Here is a 19,269-nt window from a genome sequence, read left to right as displayed (position 1 = left end):
ATGACTGCTTTGCACACTCTTGGCATTCTCTTGATGAGCTTCAAGAGGTAGTCACCGGGAATGGTCTTCCAACAATCTTGAAGGAGTTCTCAGAGGTGCTTAGTACTTGTTGGCCCTTTTGCCTTCACTCTGCGGTCCAGCTCACCCCAAACCATCTCGATTGGGTTCAGGTCTGGTGGTGACTGGAGGCCAGGTCATCTGGTGTAGCACCACATCACTCTCCTTCTTGGTCAAATAGCCCTTACACAGCCTGGAGATGTGTTTGGGGTCATTGTCCTGTTGAAAAATAAATGATGGTCCAACTAAACGCAAACCGGATGGAACAGCATGCCGCTACAAGATGCTGTGGTAGCCATGCTGGTTCAGTATGCCTTCAATTTTGAATAAATCCCCAACAGTGTCACCAGCAAAGCACCCCCACACAATCACACCTCCTCCTCCTCCATGCTTCACGGTGGGAACCAGGCATGTAGAGTCCATCCGTTCACCTTTTCTGCGCTGCACAAAGACACGGTGATTGGAACCAAAGATCTCAAATTTGTACTCATCAGACCAAAGCACAGATTTCCACTGGTCTAATGTCCATTCCTTGTGTTCTTTAGCCCAAACAAGTCTCTTCTGCTTGTTGCCTGTCCTTAGCAGTGGTTTCCTAGCAGCTATTTTACCATGAAGGTCTGCTGCAGAAAGTCTCCTCTGAACAGTTGTTGTAGAGCTGTGTCTGATGCTAGAACTCTGTGCGGCATTGACCTGGTCTCTAATTAGAGCTGCTGTTACCCTGCGATATCTGAGGCTGGTGACTCAGATAAACTTATCCTCAGAAGCAGAGGTGACTCTTGGTCTTCCTTTCCTGGGGCAGTCCTCATGTTAGCTAGTTTCTTTGTAGCGCTTGATGGTTTTTTCCACTGCACTTGAGGAAACTTTCAAAGTTTGCCCAATTTTTTGGACTGACTGACCTTCATTTCTTAAAGTAATGATGGCCACTTGTTTTTCTTTACTTAGCTGCTTTTGTCTTGCCATAATACAAATTCTAACAGTCCATTCAGTAGGACTATCAGCTGTGTATCCACCAGCCTTCTGCTCAACACAACTGATGGTCACAACCCCATTTATAAGGCAAGAAATCCCACATATTAAACCTGACAGGGCACACCTGTGAATTGAAAACCATTCCCGGTGACTACCTCTTGAAGCTCATCAAGAGAATGTCAAGAATGTGCAAAGCAGTCATAAAAGCAAAAGGTGGCTACTTTGAAGAACCTAGAATATAAGACATAATTTCAGTTGTTTCAAACTTTTTTTGTTAAGAATATAATTCCACAAGTGTTATTTCATAGTTTGGTTGCCTTCAGTGTGAATGTACAATTTTCATAGTCATGAAAATACAGAAAAATCTTTAAATGAGAAGGTGTGTCCAAACTTTTGGTCTGTACTATATATATATATATATATATATATATATATATATATATATATATATATATATATATATATCTGTTCTATGTGTATACATCTATTCTATCTATTCTTTCCTCTTGGGTCTCGCTGTGATTTTACTGTACGAGGCTGCTGAATTGCCGGCTTTTCAATGGGCATCTGTGTGTAAAAATTGGACAGCCCTCACATGGTCCAAATGCTGTGAGATTTTTTTTCTCGCACCCATAGGCTTGCATTGGCGAGTCTCGGACGATATACTCGTACAATCGCAGCCTGCTGCGATTTTACAAGCTAGCCGAATACGCCTGAGAAATAAAAGTTGATCTGGATTGCTCCACAGAGTAATACTGGGCCAAGTGCTATGCAATGTTTTCTCGCATAGCATTCGGTCGTATTGTACAGTAGTGTGACTCCGGCCTAAAACATACACTCCTCAATGTTGAAATTGTAACATCAAGATGGAAATGTTGTGGAATTCTGGAAATCACAGGACAGATAAACAGGTTAATGCTATGCAAATGAAAAAAAAATGGAAGCAACATTTTAGAAACCTCTCCCTTTGTTCAATAATGAGTATGGGCACCACCTGCAGAAATCCCAGCACTTGCAATCTTGGCTGTCATCAATTAGGTTATTAATGGTTCCCTTTAGAGATGTAGGGAACATTAGAAACAGGTCTATAGTTTGCAGCACAGTTTTGATCGAGGGATTTTTTTAAAGTAATGGATGTATGCTGGCGTGTTTAAATAAGGAGGGAAAGATACCGGAAAAGAGAGAGAGAGGCTGAATATTTTTGTTAGGTGAGTGGTGACAGCTGGAGAAATAGACTGAAGGAGATGTGAGGGAATAGGGTCACTGGTGCAAAAAGAGGGGTGAGAAGATGCAAGGAGACTGGTCATTTCTTCTTCCATGACTGGTTCAAAGACAGAGAGTGAGCTAGATGCAGTGGGGGAGGAAGGACAGTGCATGGTATGAAGGGATTGGGGGAAATTTCCTGTCTGATATGGTCATTTGTTCTTTTAAATAATTGGCCCGATCGTCAGCGCTGAGATCGGTGGTTTGGGGCCTGTACTCTTGGAATAAGGAGGGAATGAAAAGCACCAAAGAGACATTTAGGATTCTTGGATAACGAAGTAATGAGGGTGTTGAAATATGTTTGTTTGGAGAGTTGAAAGGCAGAGTTGTATGTTTTAAATATAAACTTATAATGAATGAAATATTGGATTTTCTCTACAGACATTCGACACCCCTGGAGCACCGCTGTAGGAAACCTGTTTGCAGCGCGTGCCAGGGTTGTTGCCGTCTATGCCGATTTGTTCTATTTGTAGGAAGTGCAGCTTCATCCAGGGCACTTTGCAGTGTTTTATTATAATGTTTCAGTGTAGAGTCAGGACATGAAATGGAAAATATTTGGGCCAATTAAGAATCCAAATTCTTCTTAAGTCCCTGGGTGGTAATGGCACGTATATTTCTATTACTGTGTAAATTGGGGGTGTCCTGAGCAGGGTGGCAGTTCTTGACAGAGAGTAAAAGAATGTTGCAGTCAGAGAGCTGGAGAGGGGAGTTGGTCAAATCATACAATGAGCAGAGTCGGGAGAAGACCAGGTCCAGCGTATTTCTGTCTTAGTGGATAGGAGAGTTAGTAAGCTGTGAAAGGTTGAAGGAGAAGGTTAGAGATAAAAGGTGAGTGGCACATGGTAAGAGGGGATCAGCAATGGGAATGTTAAAGTTTCCCATGATGATGGTGGGGATGTCACAGGATAGAAAATGTGGAAGTCAGGTGGAAAAGTGATCAAGTACTTGACGGGAGGGGTCCGGAGGATGACACACAACTGCCACTCGAAGGGAGAAGGGACTGTAGATCTGGACCTCAAAAGAAGGGAATATAATAAGTGAAGGTACTTGGGGATAACCTGAAAAGTATATGTCAGATCTTGGGTACGAGAGAAATGTAAGCCACCATATGAGAGAGCAGCAGCAGCGGTGGTGTCTGACTACTGGATCAAGGTTTCAGTAACAGCCAGAAGGTTAAATCTATATGCACACGTTGAATATTTTCTTGCACAAATATCTGCATCTCTTGGCAGGAACAATGCTGTGGCAAAAATACGGTTTTGTTGCATTTTGGTGTGTTTTTGTATGCGTTTTGAATGTGTTTTTGTACAGCAATGAAGGCTTTTTTAAGCTAAATAAAGAGATTAAAAAAAAAGTTTTGTGATGTCATTTCTTAGTTCAACACCACCTTTTTCATGCTGATGCAGTGTCATCAGAGTAATGGGATTAGGGCTTCATGTCTGCAGCTGACATTGACACCTAGCACTAGGCTTAAGGTACCGTCACACTCAGCGACGCTGCAGCGATATAGACAACGAGCCGATCGCTGGAGCGTCGCTGTTTAGGTCGCTGTAGAGACGTCAAACACAGCAGCTCCAGAACGATGCAGGAGCGATCCAGTGATGTAACGGTGACTCACTTATCGTTCTCGCTGGTTGTTAGCTCCATGTAAAACGTTGCTGGCATCGTTGCTTTTGATGTCAAACGTGACGATACACGCCGACCTGACGACGAAATAAAGTTCTGGACTTCTAGCTCCGACCAGCGACGGCACAGCGGGATCCAGATTGCTGCTGCGTGTCAAACACGAGATCGCTATCCAGGACGCTGCAACGTCACGGATCGTTGTCGTTCTCGTTGCAAAGTTGCTGAGTGTGACGGTACCTTTAGTAATGAAAAGGTGTAAGCCGGACACCCTCATTACTAAGCCGATAAGTAAACACAAACACACACACAAACACACATTGTCACCAGCCTATAGTATGTAGGAGCGTTAACAGAACGAAAGTATATAGACTGTAACCAGACAGTAACTGTTAATTTTAAAGAAAAAAAATTGTATGGGCTCCTGCGTAATTGTAATAACAAGCAGATGGAAAGCCTACAGCTGGGGGCAGATGTTTATAGCCTGGGAAAGGGGTAATACCCATAGAGCTTCCTAGGCTATTAAAATCACCTCACAGCTGTATACTTAGACTTTACTGGCTATTAAAATGGGGACCCCCCTAAAAAAATGTTGTGGTGAACCCCTATAACTAATAACCAGCAAAGGCTATGCAGACAGCTGCGGGCTGATATTAATAGCCTAGAAGGGGATATGGACATTGGCCCCTCCCAGACTAAGAACATCAGCTCAACTGCCCCAGAAAAGGCGCATTTGTAAAATGACCCAAATCTGGCGCTTAGCCTTGCTCTTTCAACTTGCCCTGCAGTGGCAAGTGGGGTTCATATTTGTGGGGTTGAGGTCACATTTGTATTGTCAGGTGACATCAAGCCCACAGGTTAGTAATGGAGAGGCGTCTATAAGACACCTATCCATTATTAACCCCATAGTGATATTGTCTAAAAATAGACACCCAGAATAAAGTCCTTTATTTGAAATAATGATACCAACTCCTTTATTAACTCTTAATTAAACCTAGTTACCGAACGCCTTAACCACCAAAACCAACGTTTCCTCCAACAAAAATAAAATAATAAACCACAATACTCCTCACTTGTCCACAGAGAAGATAATCCATAATGTCCCATGATGATCCTGATCACTTTGAGAGCAGTTACATCAGTGATGTGACTGCTCTCAAAGACAGCTGGCGATACACTGACATTAGATAATCGCTCCCGCAGTGTATAACTGAGCTGCCATGAGAGAGTTCACCGGAGTTCATCAGCAGATCAGCTCCAGGGATCTCCCTTACAGCACCACTACTGTATGAGAAAGTTCTCACACAGCAGTGCCGTAAGTGAGAGCACCGGAGCTGATGAACTCCAGTGAACTCTATCACGGCAGCTTAGTGAAACACTGTGGGAGTGATTACCTCCTGTCAGTATATTGCCGGCCGCCATGTAGAGCTGTCCACCCGTGTGTGTTAGGGGCATGTGTCAGTTATTGAAATCAGTTGTCATGTGCCGGAAAAGATGTGGGTTCAGTGCCGGAGCCCGCACCAAAGGGTCGGCGCATGTCGTGAAGGGGTTAAGACAGCAAGAGACAATAAATGTAGAGGTAAACAAACAATGTCCAGTGAAAAAAATAAAAGAATACCCGCACTGCTGCCTTACGCGATCATCTATCAGCGTGTCCTATGCTGCTATGCCAGTACCAATACCAACTACTCCACATACGGGCGCTCTGGGATCATAACCAAAAAAGTGCATGAAATCCAGAAAAAAAAGAGAAAAAAAAGGTTTGCACTCACCCAGCCCGGTAAAACAATGAAGTCTTTATTAGGACGTGTGCCAAATGGACAAGGAGATCATGTTGACCACAGGATGACAGCTGTTTCGCGCACACGGCGCTTCCACAGATCCCGACAAACAAACAAGTTTGCAGGCCAACATGGATCATAAAATTATTTGAGCTAGTGGGATGACCTTACAGCATCAGGGACCAGCTCAGGAAGATAACATATATACGACTAAAATATGGTTGCCATGGAAATGGCTTTGGAAAATATATAATTGTTGATGAGTTTTTTATGCTGTGTATTTTTTCTTCGTCAAAAACACAGCATCTAAAGCTACTTTCACATTAACGTCGGGCTCGGCCCATCGCAGTGCGTCGGGCCGAGGTACCGACGCATACTGTGGAAGCGCCGCACAGCGGGGGCAGCGGATGCATTTTTTCCGCGCATCCGCTGCCCCATTGTGAGTTGCGAGGAGGAGGGGGTGGACACAATGCACAAAAAAAGGTACATTGAACATTTTTTTGTGCCAACGGTCCGCCACAACACGGCGCAACCGTCGCACGACGGTTGCGACGTGAGGCAATACGTCGCACTGCGTTGGTAATGTTAGTCTATGGGGAAAAACCACATCCTGCAGACAACTTTGCAGGATGCGTTTTTTCTCCTAAACGACGCTGTTATGGACCTGGTGGTTAGGAGCACCCGGAACGACCTGATGGTTAAACTCACACAGGACAAGCTCTGGGAAGTGGGAGCTCTGCTGACCGCAACTCCTAATCCTATCACACAACTAGAAATAGCCGTGGAGCGTACCTAACACGACCTAGACGCCTCTTCACAGCCTAAGAGCTAACTAGCCCTAAAGATAGAAAATAAAGCCTACCTTGCCTCAGAGAAATTCCCCAAAGGAAAAGGCAGCCCCCACATATATTGACTGTGAGTTAAGATGAAGTCACAAACACAGAAATGAAACAGGTTTTAGCAAAGGGAGGCCAGACTTACTAAACAGACTGAGGATAGGAAAGGTATCTTTGCGGTCAACACAAAACCCTACAAAAAGACCACGCAGAGTGTGCAAAAAGACCTCCGCACCGACTCACGGTGCGGAGGTGCCACTCTGCATCCCAGAGCTTCCAGCTAGCAGGGCAAGATCATGATAGCCAGCTGGACAAGGAAACAATGAACAAATAAATAACTAGCAGGGACTTAGCTTCTGCTGGAGTAGACAGGTCACCAGAAAGATCCAAGAGCGAACTGAACCAGTACAAGAACATTGACAGCTGGCATGGAGTAACGATCTGAGTGGAGTTAAATAGAACAGCCAGCCAAAGAATAAACTACGTCACCTGTGGAAGGAACCTCAGAAGCAGCAGCTCCACTCACAGCCACCAGAGGGAGTCCATGGACAGAACTCGCCGAAGTACCATTCATGACCACAGGAGGGAGTTCGATAACAGAATTCACAACAGTACCCCCCCCCTTGAGGAGGGGTCACCGAACCCTCACCAGAGCCCCCAGGCCGATCAGGACGAGCCAAATGAAAGGCACGAACTAGATCGGCAGCATGAACATCAGAGGCAAAAACCCAGGAATTATCTTCCTGACCATAACCCTTCCACTTGACCAGGTACTGGAGTTTCCGTCTCGAAATACGAGAATCCAAAATCTTCTCCACCACATACTCCAACTCCCCCTCGACCAACACCGGGGCAGGAGGATCAACGGAGGGAACCATAGGCGCCACGTATCTCCGCAATAACGACCTATGGAACACATTATGGATGGCAAAAGAAGCTGGAAGGGCCAAACGAAATGACACAGGATTGAGAACTTCAGAAATCTTATACGGACCAATGAAACAAGGCTTAAACTTAGGAGAGGAAACCTTCATAGGAACATGACGAGATGACAACCAAACCAAATCCCCAACACGAAGTCGGGGACCAACACAGCGCCGGCGGTTAGCGAAACGTTGAGCCTTCTCCTGGGACAATGTCAAATTGTCCACCACATGAGTCCAAATCTGCTGCAACCTGTCCACCACCGTATCCACACCAGGACAGTCCGAAGGCTCAACCTGCCCTAAAGAGAAACGAGGATGGAAACCAGAATTACAGAAAAAAGGCAAAACCAAAGTAGCCGAGCTGGCCCGATTATTAAGGGCTGTGACACAACACCTCGCCTTTGCTGGGGTCAAAGGCCACGTGGTTTGTGCATTGAATCTGAGGCGTACAGCAGGTTTTCTGAGCAGGCTGACCTCAGGTCAGATTTATTAACGTGAAAGCAACATAGAAAAAACAAAACATAAAAATAAATCCTAGCCTGTCCGGCGCTAACTAAACCAACACGTTGCTATCTCAACAACTGGGGGGGCTTCTCCCACCCAGCTAACATCACACAATTCTTGAGCACAGCTCTCACTCACGTTTGTCTCACACAGACAGGCAATCTGTGTGCCCCAGGCTGACACTGGAAACCCCCAGCTGGTCATCCTTTATTCCTGCACTTGTTAACCCATTAGCATCCTGAAGATACTGAGTGGCCTAATTCACATAGGACAAATACCTGGGCGAGATATACCTGCCCCCAACTACCACACCGACATGAGTCTTACATATCCCCCCCCTTGCTCAGACCACTCCGGTCGAGCAAGAACACTCTTGAAACAGTGCACTCGGGACAGGGCATCGGCATTCCCCATCTGCACCCCAGGTCGGTGCTCCACCGTAAAAGAGTAAGCCTGCAGGGCAAGAAACCACCTGGTTACCCGACTATTACGGTCCTTGTGGAGGTGCATCCACTTGAGAGGGGCATGGTCCGTGACCAGCCTAAACTTCCTACCGGCCAGGTAATACTTGAGGGAGTCGAGAGCCCATTTAATGGCTAGGCACTCTTTTTCAACCACCGCATACCTCTGCTCATGTACATTCAGTTTCCGACTGAGGTAGAGGACCGGGTGTTCGACTCCGTCCCTCACCTGGGAAAGTACAGCTCCGACACCAGTATCAGAGGCATCAGTTTGTACCACAAACTCGCTGCTGAAATCAGGAGTCACTAGTACGGGCTGAGAGCACAAAGCCCGTTTCAGGCTGTGGAAGGCCTCTTCAGCAGCTGAGGTCCATTTTACCATGACGGAACCCTTCCCTTTGGTAAGATCCGTCAAGGGGGTAGCCATGGCTGCAAAATTGGGTATGAACCGGCGATAATAGCCGGCAATCCCCAGGAAAGCTTGTACTTGTTTTTTGTTCACTGGTTGTGGCCAGCCCTGAATTGCCTGTATTTTGTCGATCTGGGGTTTAACCACTCCTCTGCCAATCACGTAGCCCAAGTATCAGGCTTCTTCAAGCCCGATGTGGCATTTCTTGGGGTTTGCCGTTAAGCCTGCATCTCGCAGGTCATCAATCACCGCTTGTACCTTCCGGAGGTGAGTTTCCAAGTCCATGCTGTAAATTACGATGTCATCCAGTTAGGCAGAAGCGTACTGTCTGTGGGGCCTCAAGACTCGATCCATCAATCTCTGGAACGTTGCGGGAGCTCCGTGAAGTCCAAACGGCATGTAGACATACTGGAACAGACCTTCCGGTGTAGCAAATGCCGTCTTCTCTCTGGCCGCCTCGGCCAGAGGGATCTGCCAGTACCCCTTTGTTAAATCCAGGGTCGTAATGTATCAGGCTTTACCAAGCCGGTCGATCAACTCATCGACCCGGGGCATAGGGTACGCATCAAATTTAGAAACCGCATTCAGTTTCCTAAAGTCATTACAAAACCGTATGGAGCCATCCGGTTTAGGTACTGTATCAACACGATTGGACTGGACCAGGCGCTGTGCGACTCCTCAATGACTCCTAAGTCCAACATTGCCATCACTTCCCGGGAGACGGCTTCACGGCGTGCTTCTGGAATCCGGTAGGGCTTCACATGAACGGTGACGCCAGGCTCTGTGACAATCTCATGTTTCACTAGCTTAGTCCGGCCAGGTTTTTCCGAGAAAATCTGTCGGTTCTGTAACAAAAACTGCTTAACCTCAGATTTTTGTCGTTCCGAGAGGGTCTCGGCAACCTGCACCTCCGGTACGGTAGGTGAACAAACCGGACGGGGCAGATCCGCCGTTAGGGCAGAGCGGTCTTTCCAGGGTTTTATCAGATTCACATGATAAATCTGTTCTGGTTTTCTCTTACCAGGCTTGTACACTTTATAGTTCACTTCACCAACTCTTTCCAGGACCTCAAATGGGCCCTGCCATTTCGCCAGAAACTTACTATCCACCGTAGGGATTAGGACCAAAACCCTATCCCCGGATGCAAATGTACGGACCTTAGCGCCTCTATCATAACTTTGCCTCTGGGCTCCCTGGGCCTGTAACTTATGGTCCCTAACAATGGGCATGACAGCGGCAATACGATCCTGCATTTGTGTTACATGGTCGATCACCGTTTTAAAGGGAGTGACTTGACCTTCCCAGGTTTCTTTTGCGACGTCCAACAGTCCCCGGGGACGACGGGCGTACAACAGTTCGAAAGGCGAAAACCCTGTGGAAGACTGGGGAACTTCCCTAATGGCAAACAGCAAATCGGGTAACAAGTAATCCCAGTTCTTCCCATCTTTGTCTATCGCCTTCCGGAGCATCTGTTTTAAGGTTTTGTTGAACCGCTCAACCAGGCCATCTGTTTGAGGGTGATAGACAGACGTACGCAACGGGTCTATTTGTAAGAGTCTGCAGAGCTCCTTCATTACCCTCGACATAAAGGGAGTCCCCTGGTCGGTGAGTATCTGTTTTGGAATTCCCACCCGACTAAACACTTGTACCAATTCCTTGGCGATCGTCTTGGTAGCTGTGTTACGCAAAGGGATGGCTTCCGGGTAACGAGTGGCATAGTCCACGATGACGAGGATATGTTGGTGCCCAGGTGCGGATCGGGGAAGGGGCCCAACCAAATCCATTCCAATTCTCTCAAAAGGGACTCCAATGATAGGAAGGGGTACCACTAACCGTTGCACTGTGTCTTCCCCTTTTTTTTCTACCTGGTAGAGCAAATCATTTTCAAGAACCATATACGGGTACGCTAGCTTAGTGTCAGGTTCTACGGGTACCCCATCTATCATTTTTACATTTGTCCTAGCCGGAGTCAGGGTAGGATCTTTCATTTGCTCGCTGTGGAAGTCATCCAACTGGACCCCCAAATCTAGCAGGCAGGGTGCTGGATGGCTGTCTGCCTCCGCCTCTCGCTGAGGTTCCTCAGTTTCCTCCATTTCCCCCGCCATGACGGAGAAGGGGTACTGAAGGTTAGATTCACTAACCTCCCCAGCAACATCTTCCTGTGGGGTCTCCTCTAGGGACTCAGGACCTCCAGATGGCATGGGAGAAGATTCACGGGTACAGCTACCGTGAAGGAGCAACTGATTCTCCCACAACTGCCAGAAATAGGGAAAATCCCTGCCCAGGATTACATCCTGTAACAATGCGGGAACGAGTCCCACTTTGTGCTGCACTGACCCATAGGGAGTGGAAATCCATATGACCGCTGTTAAGTACGAGCAGGTGTCACCATGCACACACGTTACAGAAAACTTGTCAGACGGACCAGATGGAAGTGCCACCAGACTAGCTTTCACCAGAGTCACCACACTTCCAGAGTCTAGTAATGCCACAACATTTTTCCCATCAACAGATAATTCACACAGGTGTTTCGCTGTATCATTTTGACCCGCATTCACACTCACTAGCCGTGTAACCAAAGACATGTGTTTTTTAGAGTCTATAATGTCGCACTGCATGGGTTCAGCGGTAACAGGACAGTTCGCAGAAACATGGCCCTTCTCATGGCAGCGGAAACACCTAACAGGTCCCCTACTGAGACCACCGTCCAATACTCTCGGTCTCGGAGTGCGAGCAGTCCCGCGTTCCTCCCCCACAGTTTTAAGCGATTTTCCTTCACCCGTGGTCCCTGGAACAGTCTTACCGGTTCCACAAGGAGGAGGCACAGACCGGGGGCTGGCGGTGTCGTCGGGAAGTCCTTCTGCCACGGAATAACGCTCGACAAACTCCACAAGTTGATCCGCTGTCGTGGGATTTCCTTGGCTTACCCACCTTTTCAGCGCTGGTGGTAGTACTCTCAGGTACTTGTCCAGGACAACCCGCTGGATTATTTCGGGTATTGTCAGTACCTCGGGTTGCAGCCATTTCTTTGTCAAGTAGATCAGGTCGAACATCTGAGACCGCGCCGGTTTATCTTGCTGGAATGTCCACTGATGTACCCTCTGTGCCCGGACAGCCGTCGTCACACCCAGCCGGGCCAGGATCTCAGCTTTCAGCTTCTCAAAGTCCTGAGCGACCTCCGGGTCCAAATCATGGTAAGCTTTTTGGGCCTCGCCGGAGAGAAACGGGGCAATCAAATCGGCCCATCGTGCCTTCGGCCACTTCTCTCTCAATGCCGTCCGCTCAAACGTTGTCAGGTATGCCTCGACGTCATCTTCTGCAGTCAGCTTTTGCCAGTATCGACTCACATGGATCCTTCTGGACTCTGCTTCCGGGTCAGCGTCAGGTATGCTCACCAGGCGCTGCGCCACCTGTTGGAGAAGTTGGCGGTCTGCAACCGTCATGTCCACTAACTCCTTCAGCTGTGCGGCCATCAAGCGATTAGCTTCGTGCTGTGCGGCAGTGGCCTGCTGCTGTACGGCAGTGGACTGTACTAAAGCTTTCACCACGTCTTCCATGCTGTCGCCTGTGCCACGGTATGCCCGCGTTCTCCACCACAATGTGACACAACACTCCGGGATCGCCTTTGCTGGGGTCAAAGGCCACGTGGTTTGTGCATTGAATCTGAGGCGTACAGCAGGTTTTCTGAGCAGGCTGACCTCAGGTCAGATTTATTAACGTGAAAGCAACATAGAAAAAACAAAACATAAAAAGAAATCCTAGCCTGTCCGGCGCTAACTAAACCAACACGTTGCTATCTCAACAACTGGGGGGGCTTCTCCCACCCAGCTAACATCACACAATTCTTGAGCACAGCTCTCACTCACGTTTGTCTCACACAGACAGGCAATCTGTGTGCCCCAGGCTGACGCTGGAAACCCCCAGCTGGTCATCCTTTATTCCTGCACTTGTTAACCCATTAGCATCCTGAAGATACTGAGTGGCCTAATTCACATAGGACAAATACCTGGGCGAGATATACCTGCCCCCAACTACCACACCGACATGAGTCTTACAGGGCGAACTCAGCCAAAGGCAAGAAGGACACCAAATCATCCTGATCAGCAGAAACAAAGTATCTCAGATATGTTTCCAAAGTCTGATTAGTTCGTTCAGTTTGGCCATTTGTCTGAGGATGGAAAGCCGAAGAAAAAGACAAATCAATGCCCATCTTAGCACAAAAGGACCGCCAAAACCTCGAAACAAACTGGGAACCTCTGTCCGAGACGATGTTCTCCGGAATGCCATGCAAACGAACCACATGCTGGAAAAACAATGGCACCAAATCAGAGGAGGAAGGCAATTTAGACAAGGGTACCAAATGGACCATCTTAGAGAAGCGATCACAAACCACCCAAATGACCGACATTCTTTGAGAGACAGGGAGATCTGAAATAAAATCCATGGAAATATGCGTCCGGGGCCTCTTCGGGACCGGCAAGGGCAAAAGCAACCCACTGGCACGAGAACAGCAGGGCTTAGCCCGAGCACAAGTCCCACAGGACTGCACAAAAGAACGCACATCCCGTGACAAAGAAGGCCACCAAAAGGATCTAGCCACCAAATCTCTGGTACCAAAGATTCCAGGATGACCCGCCAACACCGAACAATGAACCTCAGAGATAACTCTACTAGTCCATCTATCAGGGACAAACAGTTTCTCCGCTGGACAACGGTCAGGTCTATCAGCCTGAAACTTCTGCAGCACGCGCCGCAAATCAGGGGAGATGGCAGACAAAATTACCCCCTCTTTGAGAATACCCGCCGGCTCAGGAACACCCGGAGAGTCAGGTACAAAACTCCTTGACAGGGCATCAGCCTTCACATTCTTAGAGCCCGGAAGGTACGAAACCACAAAATCAAAACGGGAGAAAAACAGCGACCATCGAGCCTGTCTAGGATTCAACCGTTTGGCAGACTCGAGATAAGTCAAATTCTTGTGATCCGTCAAGACCACCACGCGATGCTTGGCTCCCTCAAGCCAATGTCGCCACTCCTCGAATGCCTACTTCATCGCCAACAACTCTCGATTACCAACATCATAATTGCGCTTAGCAGGCGAGAATTTTCTAGAAAAGAAGGCACATGGTTTCATCACCGAGCCATCAGAACTTCTTTGCGACAAAACAGCCCCTGCTCCAATCTCAGAAGCATCAACCTCGACCTGGAACGGGAGCGAAACATCTGGCTGGCACAACACAGGGGCAGAAGAAAAACGACGCTTCAACTCCTGAAAAGCCTCTACAGCCGCAGAGGACCAATTGACCACATCAGCACCTTTCTTGGTCAAATCAGTCAATGGTTTAGCAACACTAGAAAAATTAGCGATGAAGCGACGGTAAAAATTAGCAAAGCCCAGGAACTTCTGCAGGCTCTTCACAGATGTTGGCTGAGTCCAATCATAAATGGCCTGAACTTTAACAGGGTCCATCTCGATAGTAGAAGGGGAAAAAATGAAACCCAAAAATGAAACCTTCTGAACCCCAAAGAGACATTTCGACCCCTTCACAAACAAGGAATTCGCACGAAGGACCTGGAACACCATTCTGACCTGCTTCACATGAGACTCCCAATCATCCGAAAAGACCAAAATATCATCCAAATATACAATCATGAATCTATCCAGGTACTCTCGGAAGATGTCATGCATAAAGGACTGAAACACAGATGGAGCATTAGAAAGCCCGAATGGCATAACCAGGTACTCAAAATGGCCCTCAGGCGTATTAAATGCTTAAATGCTGTTTTCCATTCATCGCCCTGTTTAATTCGCACAAGATTATACGCCCCTCGAAGATCTATCTTGCTGAACCAACTAGCCCCCTTAATCCGAGCAAACAAATCAGACAGCAGCGGCAAAGGGTACTGAAATTTGACTGTGATCTTATTAAGAAGGCGGTAATCAATACAAGGTCTCAAAGAGCCATCCTTCTTGGCCACAAAAAAGAACCCTGCTCCCAATGGTGATGACGACGGGCGAATATGACCTTTCTCCAAGGATTCCTTTATATAACTCCGCATAGCGGCGTGCTCTGGCACAGATAAATTAAACAGTCGGCCCTTAGGAAACTTACTACCAGGAATCAAATTAATAGCACAGTCGCAATCCCTATGAGGAAGTAAGGCACCGGATTTGGGCTCTTCAAATACATCCCGGTAATCTGACAAAAACTCAGGGACTTCAGAAGGAGTGGAAGGCGAAATTGACAGCAATGGAACATCACCATGTAACCCTGACAACCCCAGCCGGACACAGACATAGATTTCCAATCCAATACTGGATTATGGACTTGTAGCCATGGCAACCCCAAAACGACCACATCATGCAGATTATGCAACACCAAAAAGCGAATATCCTCCTGATGTGCAGGAGCCATGCACATGGTCAATTGAGTCCAGTACTGAGGCTTATTCTTGGCCAAAGGCGTAGCATCAATTCCTCTCAATGGAATAGGATACTGCAAGGGCTCCAAGAAAAAACCACAGCGCCTAGCAAACTCCAAGTCCATCAAATTCAGGGCAGCGCCTGAATCCACAAATGCCATAACAGAATAGGACGACAAAGAGCAAATCAGAGTAATGGACAAAAGAAATTTAGACTGTACCGTTCTAATGGTGGCAGACCTAGCGAACCGCTTAGTGCGCTTAGGACAATCGGAGATAGCATAAGTGGAATCACCACAGTAAAAACACAGCCCATTCCGACGTCTGTGTTCTTGCCGTTCAGCTCTAGTCAAAGTCCTATCACACTGCATAGGCTCAGGCCTATGCTCAGAAAATACCGCCAAATGGTGCACAGCTTTGCGCTCACGCAAGCGCCGATCGATCTGAATGGCCAAGGACATAGACTCATTCAGACCAGCAGGCGTGGGAAATCCCACCATGGCATCCTTAAGGGCTTCAGAAAGACCCTTTCTAAAAATTGCCGCCAGGGCACACTCATTCCACTGAGTAAGCACAGACCACTTTCTAAACTTCTGACAGTACACCTCCGCTTCATCCTGACCCTGACACAAAGCCAGCAAGATTTTCTCTGCCTGATCCACTGAATTTGGTTCATCATAAAGCAATCCAAGCGCCAGAAAAAACGCATCTACATCACGCAATGCAGGATCTCCTGGCGCAAGTCTTGAGGGTCACCACGCAACAAAGAAATAATGATTTTTACTTGTTGAACGGGGTCACCTGAGGAGCGGGGTTTCAAAGCTAGAAACAGTTTACAATTATTTTTGAAATTCAGGAACTTAGATCTATCCCCAGAAAACAAATCAGGAATTGGAATTCTAGGCTCTAACATCGGATTCTGAACCACAAAATCTTGAATGTTTTGTACCCTTGCAGTGAGATGATCCACACAAGAGGACAGACCTTGAATGTCCATATCTACACCTGTGTCCTGAACCACCCGAAGGTTTAGGGGAAAAGAAAGACAAAAAACACTGCAGAGAAAAAAAAATGGTCTTAGAACTTCTCTTATCCCTCTATTGAGATGCATTAATACTTTGGGCCAGCTGTACTGTTATGGACCTGGTGGTTGGGAGCACCCGGAACGACCTGATGGTTAAATTCACACAGGACAAGCTCTGGGAAGTGGGAGCTCTGCTGACCGCAACCCCTAATCCTATCACACAACTAGAAATAGCCATGGAGCGTACCTAACACGACCTAGACGCCTCTTCACAGCCTAAGAGCTAACTAGCCCTAAAGATAGAAAATAAAGCCTACCTTGCCTCAGAGAAATTCCCCAAAGGAAAAGGCAGCCCCCACATACATTGACTGTGAGTTAAGATGAAGTCACAAACACACAAATGAAACAGGTTTTAGCAAAGGGAGGCCAGACTTACTAAACAGACTGAGGATAGGAAAGGTATCTTTGCGGTCAACACAAAACCCTACAAAAAGACCACGCAGAGTGTGCAAAAAGACCTCCGCACCGACTCACGGTGCGGAGGTGCCACTCTGCATCCCAGAGCTTCCAGCTAGCAGGGCAAGATCATGATAGCCAGCTGGACAAGGAAACAATGAACAAATGAATAACTAGCAGGGACTTAGCTTCTGCTGGAGTAGACAGGTCACCAGAAAGATCCAAGAGCGAACTGAACCAGTACAAGAACATTGACAGCTGGCATGGAGTAACGATCTGAGTGGAGTTAAATAGAACAGCCAGCCAAAGAATAAACTACGTCACCTGTGGAAGGAACCTCAGAAGCAGCAGCTCCACTCACAGTCACCAGAGGGAGTCCATGGACAGAACTCGCCGAAGTACCATTCATGACCACAGGAGGGAGTTCGATAACAGAATTCACAACACGACGCATTGCGACGTAGGCAAAACGACGCTAGTGTGAAAGTAGCCTTATAGAACCCTCCTGCCACTGTGCTTTTTTTATGCGCGGAAACTTCTCTTGCGTGGAGATTTTTGTGCAGATTTTCTCTATAGTCTTGTATTAGATGTGGAAAATCTGCAGGCAAAAAATGAATGTGTTTTGAGTGTGTTTCCATCACAGAAATGCATCAAAAGTGCTTGTATTCCATATGTGACGCCCGAGAGACCGGGGTACCCAGCACCGGACCAATGGAGTCTGTCTCTTGAGGGAGGGGGATGTCACGGGTGGCTTGACCCGGTGCTGTGGCCTCAGGCAATGCACAGTGTAAAGGGCATTGTGAGGGAACAGGCACTTACTTGATCAGCAGCAGGTTCTCCCAGCGGTGATGATCCCAATCCTGGATAGATGGCTATTGTCCAAATGAAAGACTGAGGCACTGAAACGTTTAACCAGTTTACTTTAACAAAAAAGGATTTACAACCAGTCCTGTCACCGGAGTCTGTATGGGAACTCTGAGTTACTTTGACCCTGCCGGGGTCTTCGCCTCTTATTGTACGCAATATCTGTGTGGCCCTGCTGCTGTATGTGAACTGGCTGCCGGCCCAATCTGTCCCCTCCGGGTCCTGGTTCGACGGGCAACCCGAGTCCTTTTATCGGCTTACCCCCTCTGGGAGTACCGCTGAACTCTGTGAACTCTGTTGCTGCGTCTGACCCTAGTGAAGCTGATATCACCTCACGTTTTTCCGGTTGCTGTATTATATGTAATGAATACAGCCACGGATCCGGTATCCGTCTTTGCGCCTGTTCTGGGTAGTGATTAATGCTACCCGGTTCTCACAATGTCCTTTTTCTCTATCCCTCTTCTCCTCAGGCCGGTGATTTGGGCCTGGAAACCGTCATAGGGCTGTTAGAAATTCAGCTGTATGACCTCTCACTTTCAGCTCCTTAGCCCAACTGCCCAACTGCCAGTTCTTCTCTCAGACCAGAATGGATCAAGGGGAGTATCTGGAGCTCCCCCTTCTGGCCGGAGGAGGTAGTGCAGTCTTGCTATTTTAGTATTTGTATTCAGTGTCAGTAACTATATTTGTGGCAAATACCTCTAGGGGTGCCACATTCCCCCTTAGTTAAGAACAGTACTCCGGGACTGTGGGACGATAACATTTTGAAATAACAATTAATATGTACAGAGTCTTAAAAATGAAAAGTTACAAAAACCACTCAAGGAAACAAAAATAGAGTTCTGTAAAAGTCACTTCAAATAGCGTCCATTAATACAGTTCTATCCTTGAAGGTACTAGGAAAGGCACTGCACTTTGTGTCCAAGAATTTAGTTCCATTTTTCTAACGGAGTTATCAATATAACGTCTAAAGAAAGTTCAAAAAGAGCAAAAAGCAAAGTTCAAAAAGCAGTCTTTCCGGAGATTTGATTTAGTGCCTCCGGGCTGATAAAAAGTTCAAGAATATGCAAGAAGTTCATACAGACAAGTCTCTGTAGGTACTGGGCTTAAACGTTGCAGAATGATAACAATGACTATAGTTTTATAGTTGGTAATCTGCATACCTGGCCGGTAATTGACCCTGGGTACTACGCTGTGATCTACGTAACAGCGGTATCTCTCCATGTGGTGTACTACTGTCTACTGCGGATGTAGTATCTGCCCGCTCTGCTAAAGATAATTCCACGACTATGGAGTTGGCAAGTCCACCGTGAATGGGATCACTCTGATCAGGAATCTGTTCTTCCTGGCCTGGAATCTCCTGTAGTACGGGGTCAGCCTCTTCCTGTCTTGGGACTTCTGGTATTGGGTTCGGTGTTGGGTAAAAGGCCACCATGGGAACCACTACTGCACCATGGTATGTTAGTAGGGTTTTGGGAAAGTCTCCTATACAGGTGTGATACATTTCCTCTTCTTTTTCCTTTACTGGTTGGACCTGCATGGGTTGAATAACTTCTGGTTCTGGCTGGACAACTTCTGTCTCTTTCAATGCTTCCGGACATAATTTAAGATTGTCTCTTGACACTAGTACAGATGATAAGCCCCCGTTTTTGCTAATGAGACACATTTTAGGATTA

The sequence above is a fragment of the Ranitomeya imitator genome, chromosome 5 (assembly GCF_032444005.1).
Source record: "Ranitomeya imitator isolate aRanImi1 chromosome 5, aRanImi1.pri, whole genome shotgun sequence".
In the NCBI taxonomy this organism is placed as follows: Eukaryota; Metazoa; Chordata; class Amphibia; order Anura; family Dendrobatidae; genus Ranitomeya; species Ranitomeya imitator.
This window is presented reverse-complemented; position numbering follows the sequence as displayed.